This window comes from Lonchura striata, chromosome 1A (genome assembly GCF_050655825.1).
Source record: "Lonchura striata isolate lonStrDom1 chromosome 1A, ASM5065582v1, whole genome shotgun sequence".
NCBI classification, from domain to species: Eukaryota; Metazoa; Chordata; class Aves; order Passeriformes; family Estrildidae; genus Lonchura; species Lonchura striata.
In genome coordinates, this window is record NC_140741.1 from 4,331,406 (window position 1) to 4,343,665 (window position 12,260).

The 12,260-nt window shown below is 42.9% G+C and overlaps 1 protein-coding gene across 2 annotated transcripts in view; it reads left to right on the forward strand.

The window, feature by feature from the left end:
- ST8SIA1 (ST8 alpha-N-acetyl-neuraminide alpha-2,8-sialyltransferase 1) overlaps positions 1-12,260 on the forward strand; it is a 110,908-nt gene that overhangs the window by 82,023 nt on the left and 16,625 nt on the right. The window lies entirely within an intron of this gene.

Sequence of the window (12,260 nt, forward strand, 5' to 3'; positions counted from 1 at the left end):
TGCTCAGGGATAATGTTAAAGAAATGTAAATAGGGAACTTTTTATTGCAAATTGGTTTTTAAGTTATTTGGGAACTTTTTTGAAAATATTGCTGTGTATTTAGAAATGTTGAACTGGTAACAACTTTTTTATATGTGCATTCGAATATTGTGATCCTAGAATTTTATTCTTCATCATCATTGGTTTTCAAACATGGCAATGATGGTTTTTTATGAGGTGTTTATGAGGGGATGGACTGCTAATTATATCTGAAAATATAACATGCTCTCAAGTGTCAGAATGCTGCACAAGAAATGCTGCTGCTTTTTTCCCCAATTCAGGACAGTAAATCAGAAGGTGTGGCCACTTCAGTCTTGGAGCTTTCCCAAAGGAAATAAAATATCCTGCTTGTCATCCTCCTGAGTTTTAAGTGGGAACTTGTACGCATGTGGAAGTTGAAAGCATGTGAAAGCCTATAGCACTATAGTCAGCATAAATGTAAAAATAAAGTAGAAAACTGTGGACAGTGCACAGATTGTGCTGTAAAAGGTATTATACAAGACTCCATTCCCTCCTGTGGGTGTGGGGAATACATTGCTGTGACCCTTCAAAGGGAGGCACCGAATTCCTGTCCTTCCTTGGGTCCTCCCTGCCTGAGCTGGCAGCTCAGCCCTGCTCTGCCCTGGCTCTTGTCCTGCAGCCAGTACCTGGAGCCACTGGGAATCTGCCCCTCTGCTGCCTTCCAGGTCCTTCTGAATGGCAGGGGACAGCCAGTTTCTCACAGTAGCACAGCTCCGTGTCCCTGGCTGTCACAAGGAGGGCTGTACAAAACCCTTGTCCTGAAAATGGGAACTTGCACAAGTTCGTGCTGTTCTCGCTGGAAGAATTTTTAGAACAAGGTTTAGAGGGAAGATGGTGTGGCTGCACTCAGTTGTCTGTACATTTGACTTTGTAAGGAAAATGCTCTCTGGTCTGAGCAAGAAGTTTTTCTTCATGTCAAGAGTGTGAATTGTGAATATACTCACACATTTTGCAGTATAGCCAGGGATAGCTGCTTAAGACCATCTGTGAGCTTTTTATATAGCATATATCATCATAGTTTAGGGGCAAGAGGACCCTGTGATGTCCCTGATTTCTTCTGCTCATTTTATTTTTTTTTCAACATCTGACAGTCTAGCATTTGATTTTTTTTTTTATCCCAGATCTTGTGGTAGTTACAGGACATTACGAAGCATTCCAGGACTGCTGGAAGCTCATTGAGAGCCTTCTGAAGTCAGCATCTCTTACAGTGCTGACACTGCAGGATTTCCAAGGAGCTTTTTGCATCTTCTCTGTCCCTCCTTGGGTTCCCTTGCAGCATCTCAGCTCTGCCAGAACATCTGCCCCTGACCCAGCCCTAGCAGAAGCCCTAAATCCAGGTGATGCTTTGTTCCCTGACTCTTGGGGAAATCTCTATGTGGTGCTACCTACAAAGGAGCTGTTCCCAAAATACTGGAGTTAGATTGTGCTGGAAAAGCTCCAGCTGCTGGGCTTGGCCAGGGGCCTCGGGTTTGTGCAGCTGAACTAGGTCAGCACCTGCCCCTTCAGCAGCTGGGAGTGCGGAGGGCACTGGGAGAATCCAGCCAGGAGCGATGGTGTGTGTGGGCTGAAGTGCTCCTGCAGACCAGCTCTGGGAAAGGAAATCCCTGAGGCACACTAGCATGCTCTGGTGCAAATGGTTTTGCTTTCCACTGCCTGCTCCTAGCCCCATTAAGCTGGAAATGGGGCTGGGAATGGCTTCTGGAACGAAGCACACAGGACTGATTTTGCCAGAGCATCAGTGCTCTGTTTATTTTTCTCACTTTATGCTCCAGCACAGTGGCTGCCATCCCTCATTTTCCCCGGTACATTAAACCTGTTTCAGGAATGCAAATGGTTATGCTGGATGAATCATCTCCATAGCCTTGTGCATCCAGATGATGTCATTGTCTTTACTTGTATGTTGACAGCGTGCTTCTTGAATAATGCAAGTGTGCTGGTGGTCCCTGGAACTTTCAGTGCCTGGCATTTGATATCATCAAGACTGAGCTATATCCCAAGTTGATGAAAGCTGGTGTAAATCCACGGATACTGGGGAAATTGTGTCAGTTTAAAGACTTCAGAAAGGATCTTTATGATTGCATTTTTACTCCATGTCAAAGTATATTCAAAGTAAAGGATTTGTCATATTTGATAGCGCTCCTTAGGGTGGTCATTTTTAACATAAAAATGCAGATGTGGGGGAAAGTAGAAAAAATGGTCTGATTTCTAGAACAAGTAAGACTAGTCTAAAGGGTGGCTGGTATTGCAATCAAAGTGCTGGATTTACTGGAGCATGTCAGGTTACTGCCTAGCCTGGTGAAGCAGAGCAGTGCTGTGCACTGGGGTTGGAGTAGCAGACTAAGGAAGGGAAATATTGGCCCTGAGACAAATTCAGATAAAGATATGTCACTTGTTAAAAACTATATTTGTTTTCCAAATCATTATCTGGGTAAAGCCTGTGGATGTAAACCTCAGCAAGAGCTTCCCAGTGTTGTATATCATCATACAAATGATTCTGGCCCTGGTGTGTGAAAACATGGAGCTGGATTTCACCACTGGTGCTGTTTGAGTTGCTGCTTTAGGAATATGTGTGCTGAGCTGCTGGTAAAGGTCTGTCAGGATCCAGCCCTGAATGATCATTCCATTGTCTGGAATTCTTCTGGGAGCACGACTCACTCCTCAAGGGGAATTTTATGGCTGTGACTGCTCTGCTCTGTGGATTCATGGCCAAACTCAGGTTCTTTGGAGCTGCTGACAGCTGCTGACATTTATTTATAGTTACTTTCAAACCTACTGTTTGGAGTTGTCTGAAAAATACTTAGACCTTCTCTAACAGGTGCCCTTAAGGTATTCTCTTTTTCTGTGTCCTGTTCTGTAGACCCCAGACCATACCTCCCTCCTCCCTCAAAAATACCCTGAGCCTGGCTTTTAGGTCCACATCCACATTTTTCTAAGGTAATATGTTGCTTCTGCTTCAGGGAGCCAAGGCACTAATGATAGCTTTTGTTCCTGTTTGATTAGTTAGTAATACTTCAAAACAGTGGCTTAATCTGTATTTGTATCTTTGGTGTTTGTTGGAGTCAGGTAAGGCACGGTGGCAATTATTTAGTATTAATGTGATTGTCAGAAGTACTTTGATAGAATTTCTTCTGTAATTCAGGATTAAATGCCCTGAGCATTAAAGAAAAGGAGCTTATTTTTGTGCTGCCTGAATCTGAAAGAAGTGCCAATGGTGTCTTCTGGAGTCAAGCTTCATCCAGTTCTGACAATTCGTTGGGACTGACCATTCCCTGAGGTAGAAAGCAAAAGGGAGAAAGGTATTTTTGCATGATATTTCAGATTATGAGGAGGTGGGGCCAAACGTGAGTTATGGCACATTATATAAAAAACAAGAGCCATAACATTTTTAGATGTGTGATAGGGGAAACCACCAACCATGATCATCAAGTTGCTCCTAAATAATATAAATATCTCTGCCACTGAGTCATCACTGGCATTTGGAAACTAAGAGAAATAGGGAATTAAATGTTTTGCTCCATTTTCCTCAGGTAATGCATCGAGAGCTCTAAAGTACTCAATGGCTTTCAAAAGTATCATTTTGTCATAGCAAATAGCAGTTCTTTCCTGCTACCTTACAAAAAAAGTTTGCTTTTACTTCTTTTACACTTTGTCTCCTTTAAGTTAGTGAAAGGTAAAAAGGTGTAGGAACTAGAACTTGCACAGATATCAAAATAGTTGAAGACATTAGAAAAAGCTCCAGCATATTTCAGGTATCTGTACTTCATCCTATTCTATTATTTTGGTCAAGATTGTTGTAGCTACAGCAATTGAAATTAAGTACAGGCTGCTGTAAGAGTTGAGGGGAAAACTTGGCAATTTGATTGTGTTGAAATGAAGTTTAAGTGGCATTCTCAGCCTTAAAGAAAGGTAACAGGAAGTTAGTAAAAGACATCACTAAAGGACAGAGAAAAAGGAGATCAGTGGAAACAGAGAAACATCCTACCAAAAGCTGGAGTTGTTTCCAAAGGAAATTGAATCTATAATAAACTGTGGCTGATGAAATATTTTATCTGTGTGGCAGGTAGAAAAAGCTTCCAAGAACAACTAATCAGAGAGATGAAAGCCTAGTGCTACAGCCTCTTTCCAGCAACCACACAAGCAAAAAAGAAGCAGAAAACACCCACCCTAACCTGCTGTGTGTGTGGTTAGTTGATGACCAGCTGTAGAAAACAGGTACAAAAGGGAGGCTGTATGAATTATTTGCATCTTTGCTCACTGTGGAAGACACTGAGATCATCCCCTCTGCCCATGGGGAAGCTCATCATACTGAGATAATTTTAAGTGAGTTTAAGGTATAGATACAGGATGGATGTGAATTTATAGGCAGAACTGGGCTCACCCATGAAAGAAGAGCAGTGTGTGTCCTTCCTCACTGAAAACTGCCTTGGTACTTGAAGACTGGAGGATGTTAGAAATGGGATCAGTGCTTAAAAACAGTCCAAATTAAAAATAGCTCAAGTGTATCTGCAAGCCTGACATCTCTTCCAGCTGATTTGGTGGAGACTGCAGTAAAAGGTAGCATTAGTGAACATCTGGATAAATGTATGTGCTCTTGCAAAACTTTGGTGGTTCTTTGACTAGGTGCATGTGGATAGTCAGTAGATAAGAGTATATTTGAATTTTTAAAAGGCTTTGGACAAAGGCATTCAGGCAATCATGAAGTAAGAGGGAAAGTATTGGTAAATTAATTGGTTAGGAGGTTGCAGAAGATAACAGTTTAAGCAAATATTTTCAAGTAAGATTCACTGGGGTTACTTCATGGACAAACCACACCAGTATCAGGAAACCTGAGCTGAAAATACTTGGATGTGCAGTTGAAAATATACTGGTTTTGTTTCTAGTCTTCCTTGAGGGTCTGTGTTTGAGTTGCAGAAGGGAAAGAAGGCTCTTTCAAAGTACAGCACTCCCCACACCTTGGAGCCTGCTGGAAGCCTTGAGGAGCATCTGATGCTTCTAGGCCTGACTGAACAGCACCAGGATGGCTGTCAATTTGTGTTAGGTGGCAGGAAAACCTTTTGTTCTGAAAGTCTACAGCTGCAGTCCTTGGGCTGATTTGAAGTTCCCCTGGCTTATTTCCAGGAATTTTACAAATGGCCAGAACCTCTGTGTGCCAAGGACTGGAAGGGACTTCCTTGTCTGTCAGACAGCTGTTTGCTTCTCTCTTTTTTCTATTATTTCAGCCTCCTGTTTAGATCCAGAGCAATTTGTCACCTCCTCTGTTCATACTTGGGTGGCCACTGGTTCATTGCTCAGCTGCAGTGCTTGCCCCCTTACGAGTGCAGGGGAGCAGCTAACAGAAAAAAATACAGAGATCTTATTTTATGTATTTTAGAGTTGTGTGGATTTATTTTACCCCATTTCAAATATTTTAGACTCACCACATATTCCTATGGGCTCTGAACTTCTGATTTTCTTACCAAGCTTCTAGTTGAGAGTTTTTAAGAGGGATTTGTGCTGCAGCTGTGGCATGGTCTCAGAGAGCACCGGTGATTCATGTACTAGAGTTTAAAAAGGGTGCTTACATATTCAAAAGAGAGCACATCCTAGTTATAGTTCTTGCCATAATCCCTGTTGAAGCATTTACTTTTTAAATAATTTCCTTCAGTCTATAACTTCTGTAGCAGAGAGCACCTTTAAAAAGAATACACATTCAAACATTGCTGTTTTCCTCTCCCTTTCCAGTTTTTTTTTGGAGTGGGCTCCAACAGTCTGAAGAGAGGATGTAGTTGAATGTCACCTTCACTGATATTTGCAAATAATTAATGTTTGAAGGATGTCACGGCGTTAAAGAGAGAACTCAAAGACTCAGCAAAAGTGTTCTCAGCTATGAATAGGTCTTTCATAACTGCAGTCACTTGGTAGATTTTATGTTTGGGTGACAAAGCACAGGAGGCCAGCACAGTCAGGAAGGTGTAATGTTGTTAGCCTTGTGTTTCTGCCATGATCCACAGGGATCTGTGTCTGGAATGTATTTGAGTGAAAGATCCAGGAGATGATTCTCTGTTTTGCTGCTGTCCCAAGGACACAGCAGTCTTAGGGACACTGTCTTAATCCAAAGCAAATCTCCTAGTCTCTATCTGGGATTTGTTGTGATTCTTTTTCCATTAAAACCTGAGGAAATGTATGATCTGGTTCTGTTTCTGCTCAGCTCTCTCTGGCATGCAGTCCAGTGAAATCCAATGCCAAAGATAGCAGACTTAGTTCTGTGTTGTTTGGGGTTTTTCCTAGTGATTTCATTTCATTGGTTCTACTTTCCCATCTTCCTCACTTGCAGCTGCAAGAGTTTGGAAGTATTCAGAAGACTTAGAAACACCAGGCAGCAATTTTAACAATACAAGTCATTTACATCCATGCTGTTCTGCCTGTACTTTTTTATTATTTCCCCTTGTATGTGACTACAGCAGCCACAATTTTCAAAAGTGAGACTAAGATGAGCAGCTCATCATCTGAAAGCTGTCAGATAACAGAAAGGATTGTTGTTTACCTCTGCTGGTTTTACAAGAAGTAGCTATTTAAAGTACATTTTCATTTGAGTTGGCAGAATAAGGATCACACACAGTCCCAAAATACCAGTGAAGACTGATTTTAATGTTTCATTGTTTTGCTGTACAGGATAGCTGGCTCTGGGTTCCACTGAAAAAGTCAGCTTTCCCTTGGCACTGTATCTAGTATTTCCAGGGCCACAGAGGAATGGGTGGGGGTTTTTAAAAAGCTCTAATGCTTAATTCAGTCACAAAAGGAGCCTCCTTCTTCATGGGGATTAAAACATAGCTCTGCCATGTCTCACTGGACCTTCTGAATGCGTCAAATTATTCTGAAGGTCATGTGCTAAGGACAGTGCATCATAAACAGAATAGCCCAGAAAGTCACTGGAAAGAATCCTCCCTTGCTTTTGGCTATTTGAAGATGATGGTGGAAGTACCTAGAATCCCTGTATTGGAAAACACCATTCAAAAGGATTATGAAAAGGAGAAGGAGGCAAATTTGTCTTTAATTATTGGTACCAGGGAGGCCAGGGAGAAGAACAGGGCTCTGGAAGCCCCTGTCCGTAAGAAGCAGCAGTGTGGGGTCTCAGCAGGCTGCAGGATGCATGGAAGGGGTGAGCTGGAGTGAGTTTGGGAGTCAGTCACCCCTGAGAAGGACAAGCATCTGGTCCATAAAGAGCCAACAGGGAAGAAGGGCAAAGGGAAAGGAAAATACAGGAATAGCATCACCCCATCCATGGCACGAGCTCCCAGCTGGGTGACCATGTGCCTGTGAGGGACCCAGAGTGAGAGCAGGGGAGAATCCCTCCTGCTGGAGGTGTTTGAAAGGAGGTCAGACAGAACACTGGGGATCTGAGTTGGTTTCGCCATTGACTTTAGTGGGATTAAAATTGATTCTTAAGTCAGGTAGGTATCCTTAAGGTGAGTAAACAGTGGCTTGTTGGGAAAACTGGCATAAAATAAGAAATGGGAGCTGTCTATAGTGCTTTAAGTGCTCAATTCTGGCTTCCTGTGTGGACAAGTAGAAAGTCTACCTTGTACTTAAAGCATGCAAAAGTGCCTGCAAGTGGGATGAGCACACAGACACAGTTTGTTAATTGGGACACATCCTCTGTGTCAGTAAGATTGTCCCAGAGGGGCACATCATCAAGAGCAGCTGGATGTGAGTGAGAACACAGGGTATAAAGGAGGGCATTGCTCTCTGAAAAGCTCTCTGAGAAACAAGTGCAGTACCATCCCTCTGTCGCAGCAGAGGAGGTTCAGATGTGTGCTTGCAAGCTGACTTCTTGTGACCCCAGTTGTAAGCAGAGTCCAACAGCTGGAGCAAATTGCTAAATCATTCTTGGCTAATACTTACATCAAATTATCTAAATAGTTTTAGTGAGGTTATTGTTTATCATAGGAACATAACAAACTTAAATCTTTACACCTTCTGCTCTATTCCCCTGAGCTCTGTCATAATTTTAAAATAATACATTATTTCTTTGGCAACTAAGTTGTTCCACTCATTATGTAATTTTATTTTTCCCTTCTGATAAGTCAAGTAATCCAGAATGCTGAACCTGTGACTCTGCAGATGCCAACAGAGTCTGTGCCTGGGATATCGTCACAGGCATGAGATAGTGACTCTCTGGGGAGATCAAAAAGAAACCAAGATGCAAAGGAATGCTGCCATAATTATCCGCAAGAAGGTTAGCTCAATGTCACTGCAGCAAATTCCTTGTGGTTACTGAGAACTTTCTCTCAGTACTAGAGAGCAGCCCAGTCCTGAATGTCTGCTAAGGAACATCAATAAGAAGGTTAAAAACAGATTAAAAACAAAACCCAAAACACTTAATGTTCTTAAGTCTTCGGTTGTTCTCTTAGGACAATGTGTCATGGCAGTTTCCTCTTGGATTAATATTTCTCTCTGGAAAAGTAGAGCAGAGCATTTGAGGGAATTCTCCAGCTGCTAGCAAGGAAATTGTTTCTCTGCTATATGTGCAGCTCTGCCTCCACATGCTGCTGAAAGTTGCTGGGTTTAAGTTGATACTTCCTAGGAACCTGACAGAACAGAAGAATGTGATGCTGATGATCCGAGTTTTTTACTCTCCTCTGACAAGTGCAGTGGAAATGGAAGTGTCTGGGCTGGACCTGCTGTGATCTGTTTTGGCCAGGGTTCACAGTCACTTGTGCCTCTCTGGGAGCTGCTGAAACACATCATTGCAGATTCCCAAGCTGCTTGAGGAGTCTCCAGGTGCTGCTCAGGGCTTGGAAGATTGCAGCTCCAGTTTTATCCAGATGCTAGCAACTTGCCACATATTTGTGTGAGCTTGGCTGCAGAAGGATAGGGCAGGACCCCGGCAGCAGTTCAACTGTTTCCTGCTCCAAGCTGTGCTGGGGACATAACATCGCCTGAGGTGCGCTCTTGTGCAGAGCTCTGGATCATTGGATGCATTTCTCTGGAAGCTGTGTTTGTGGTGGAGCTGCACAGCTCCTTGCTGTACCCCTGAGAGGCCTGAATGCTCAGAAGAGGCCAGCACTAGCCAGGAACCAGCAGCTCTTCATTCTGGGTGAGGACTGGCACGAGGGAAGGCATTTGTGCACGTCTGGAGGCGAGAGCTGCACCAGGCTGGGGTGCCTGTGCCAGGACACAAGGAGACAAACACCTTCATTCTGCTGTGGCCACTACAGAGCCTCAAGGGAAAAGCCTTCCTGGGCTCTGTAAAGCATGGAGTAGCCTGCTCGCTGCCTGCTGGGATGGGTGTGCTGTGGTACCTTCAAAGCCTGCAGGACTCCCTGTCTGCATTGGGAGTTCAAGAAAATCACACTTGGGCTTCCAGCACCAGCTCTAGAAACTTGCTGATGCACAGCACTTGTCCCCAGGTTGCTCAGCTTCTGTCCAGCCCGTGAAGTGTCAGAATGCTGCAGAGTGCTCCCATTTTTGCAAATAGGTAACAGAAATTTTCATTTGTTTCTTGTATCTCTCCTCTCATGAGGTGCTCAAGATGGGCAGCAGCTTTTTGGCTGTTGGACCATCAGCCCAGCCATAATTGGCATGTTTTCTGTTTTTCCACGGGCTCCTGGCCTCATGTATAATGTTCACCTGCTGAACAGGGCAGGATGCCCACAGCACTGGCATCCAGACCACTGGAATGAGGTGTGGGTTTGCAGGAGGCGATGGTGTTCCTAAAGGACAGTTTGCAGCAGGGTGAGGAATGCTGCTGTCCCTTCTGCATGGAGTCCCTCCATGCCCTGCTCTCATGCCACTGCTGTTTGCTTCCTGTTACTATAAGGCTTTTGGGGGGATTTATCCAGAAGAATTGCAAACGTTATGACAATGGTAGCGTTGTGGTTTGACACGGAAAAAGAATTAGAAAAAGAAATCTTCCTTCTGAGAAAATTCTTCTTCCATGTCAAACCATGACAGGTAGCAAATAAATATTCAGTCTCTGGCCCTCTGCGACTGAGGAGTTTTAATGTGTTTATCCTGAGCTGCATGGGGCAGGTTTAGAATAACCACAGCTATTTGCCCTCTGAAGTAAAATCTGTGGACGAGTTTTAAGTGAGAAAGGACATGGTGCTTCAGAAGTGACAGTGAATGTGCCTCTGGCCCCTCCTCAGCCCAGGTGCAAGCACCCTACAGCATCGAGGTGTTTGCTCAACACCCCTGTACTGTGGAAGGACCTTTGAGCCTGCAATGCCCAGTGACTGAAAGGGGACTGAAAGCCTGCTCTTGGCCTTAGGACCTTTCAAAAGTGATTAGAGATATTAGAACAATGTTTGGGTACTGGGAGTTTGAGCACTAAGGTGAATACTGAAAGAATATTAAATATATTTAAATATTAAATATAAAAAGGAAGTTTATTTCTTGTTTTTTCCCCTTCAATAAGAGTGTCCTGATGGAAAAAAAATAAGCTTGTAAGATGGAACCAACTTGTGCACCTGGTAATCTGCAGGTTGTCCTGCTACTCCCTGGGAAGAGAGGCTGGTAAAGCTAATCTTGGGGAGCAGTCATAGGTCTGATAGTGATGGAGGGAGAGGCCCACATGAAGAGGCACAGGCACACAATGAATTTCTGCCAAGGCACCTTGGTCTTGGCTGGCCTTTTACACTAAGCTGTGTCTTGGCTGGTTCTACAGAAAATAATGCCAAATACAATAAGTTGTGAATTATTGGGGTTTTTTTTGGTAGGTTGGGGTGGAATTGATGTCTTTCTTGGAAGACAGTGGCTCTGTCTCCATTAGCAAATAGCACCATGCAGTAGGAGCAGATCTGCAGAGCAGAGAAGCAGTGAAGAGCCAGACAGAATTCAGTTTGCAATACAATGTGCAGGAAGTTTTGCAAGAACCTTACCTTGTAGCCAATCAAGAGACCAAATATTAATATTAAAAATGCCTAAAACCTTTCAATTTATCAACAATATTTCAAGGGCTTTTTTTTTTTTTTTGCCAAAACAAAGACTACAAAAATACCTGGCATATATTATGAGACATTCAAGTGCTGTTGAAGCTGTTTGGGGTTTTTTTTTTGTTTCCAGTCATTTCAGCTGAAATTTTGTTTAATACTTCTTGAGGTCATCTGGCATTCTATTTAAACCTGTTTGTGTCATTCTTGTTACAGTTTCAAAGAGGTTTATACATAAAATTGATCTCTTTATAACCATTTAAAAACATATTATTTTCCCTATTTCTGCCTGCACAACAGAAAGGAAAAAAAATCCAGTGCTCTGACTTAACTTTCTTGTTCTGGCTCTTCTGGTGTGTGACTAGGGAATTAGTCATGACACGTCTGCCTTGGCTGCAGGAAACAGGGAGACAAGGCAGCAACGTGGGCATTCGGGAGCTGAGGAAAAAATGAGGGATGGCATTCAGGGAGCAGCCTAGCTGCAATGAAAGGACAAAAGTGGTTTTTAGCGTAGTAAGCTTCACCCTCTGGAGGCTTTGGAAATTGTCAAATGACAAAGGTGGGGAGGAAATGCCACCACTGGGGTATACCAAGTTTGTTATAAATGAAAATTTGTCTAGCCAAATTAATATGAAAAAATAAAATAATTATTTTGCAATTAAATTCTATCTAGCCAGCCACAAGGAAAGAACAGAGCTGAGCCTGGGGTTGGCCCTGGGTGTGCAACAAAGAGTCAGCCTCAGCAGAGGTTTTCCTCTGTGCCCACACACTTCCATCCTGGCCCAAGCAGTTTTTATAGGGAAAATTCCGCCTGAGGCCAAGATTTCAGCAATCAGTCTTTTCTTCTACTCAGAGTCTATATGGCAAGGAAAGTTTATAGCCCTTGATACTGGTTGTGGAGCAGTTTGTCAGTCAAACATCAGGAATAAACCAGCCATCAGCAAATAGCTACTGACAATTAAACAAATTGTCATGTGCTGTTTTGATATCAAAGAAATAATCTGTACATATACCTTGCTCTCCTAATCTAACTTGGGTTCTTATTTTAGTCTGCCTTTAAGAACAAAAACAGATCTGAAATTTTCTTTTATAGATTCCCATACCCTGAAAAATCTAAGTTGGTTTTTGGGCAGATGAAAAATACTGCTAAAAAGGATTGAGTCTTATGGAATGTTGTCAGTGTTCATTTGGTTTTTTTAAAGGAGATGAAAGCAGAAAGGTTTTGAAGTTAGCACAATACCAGGCAGTTTTCAACTATCTATTCAGGTGTCTGTTTTCAAAAGAGAGGCA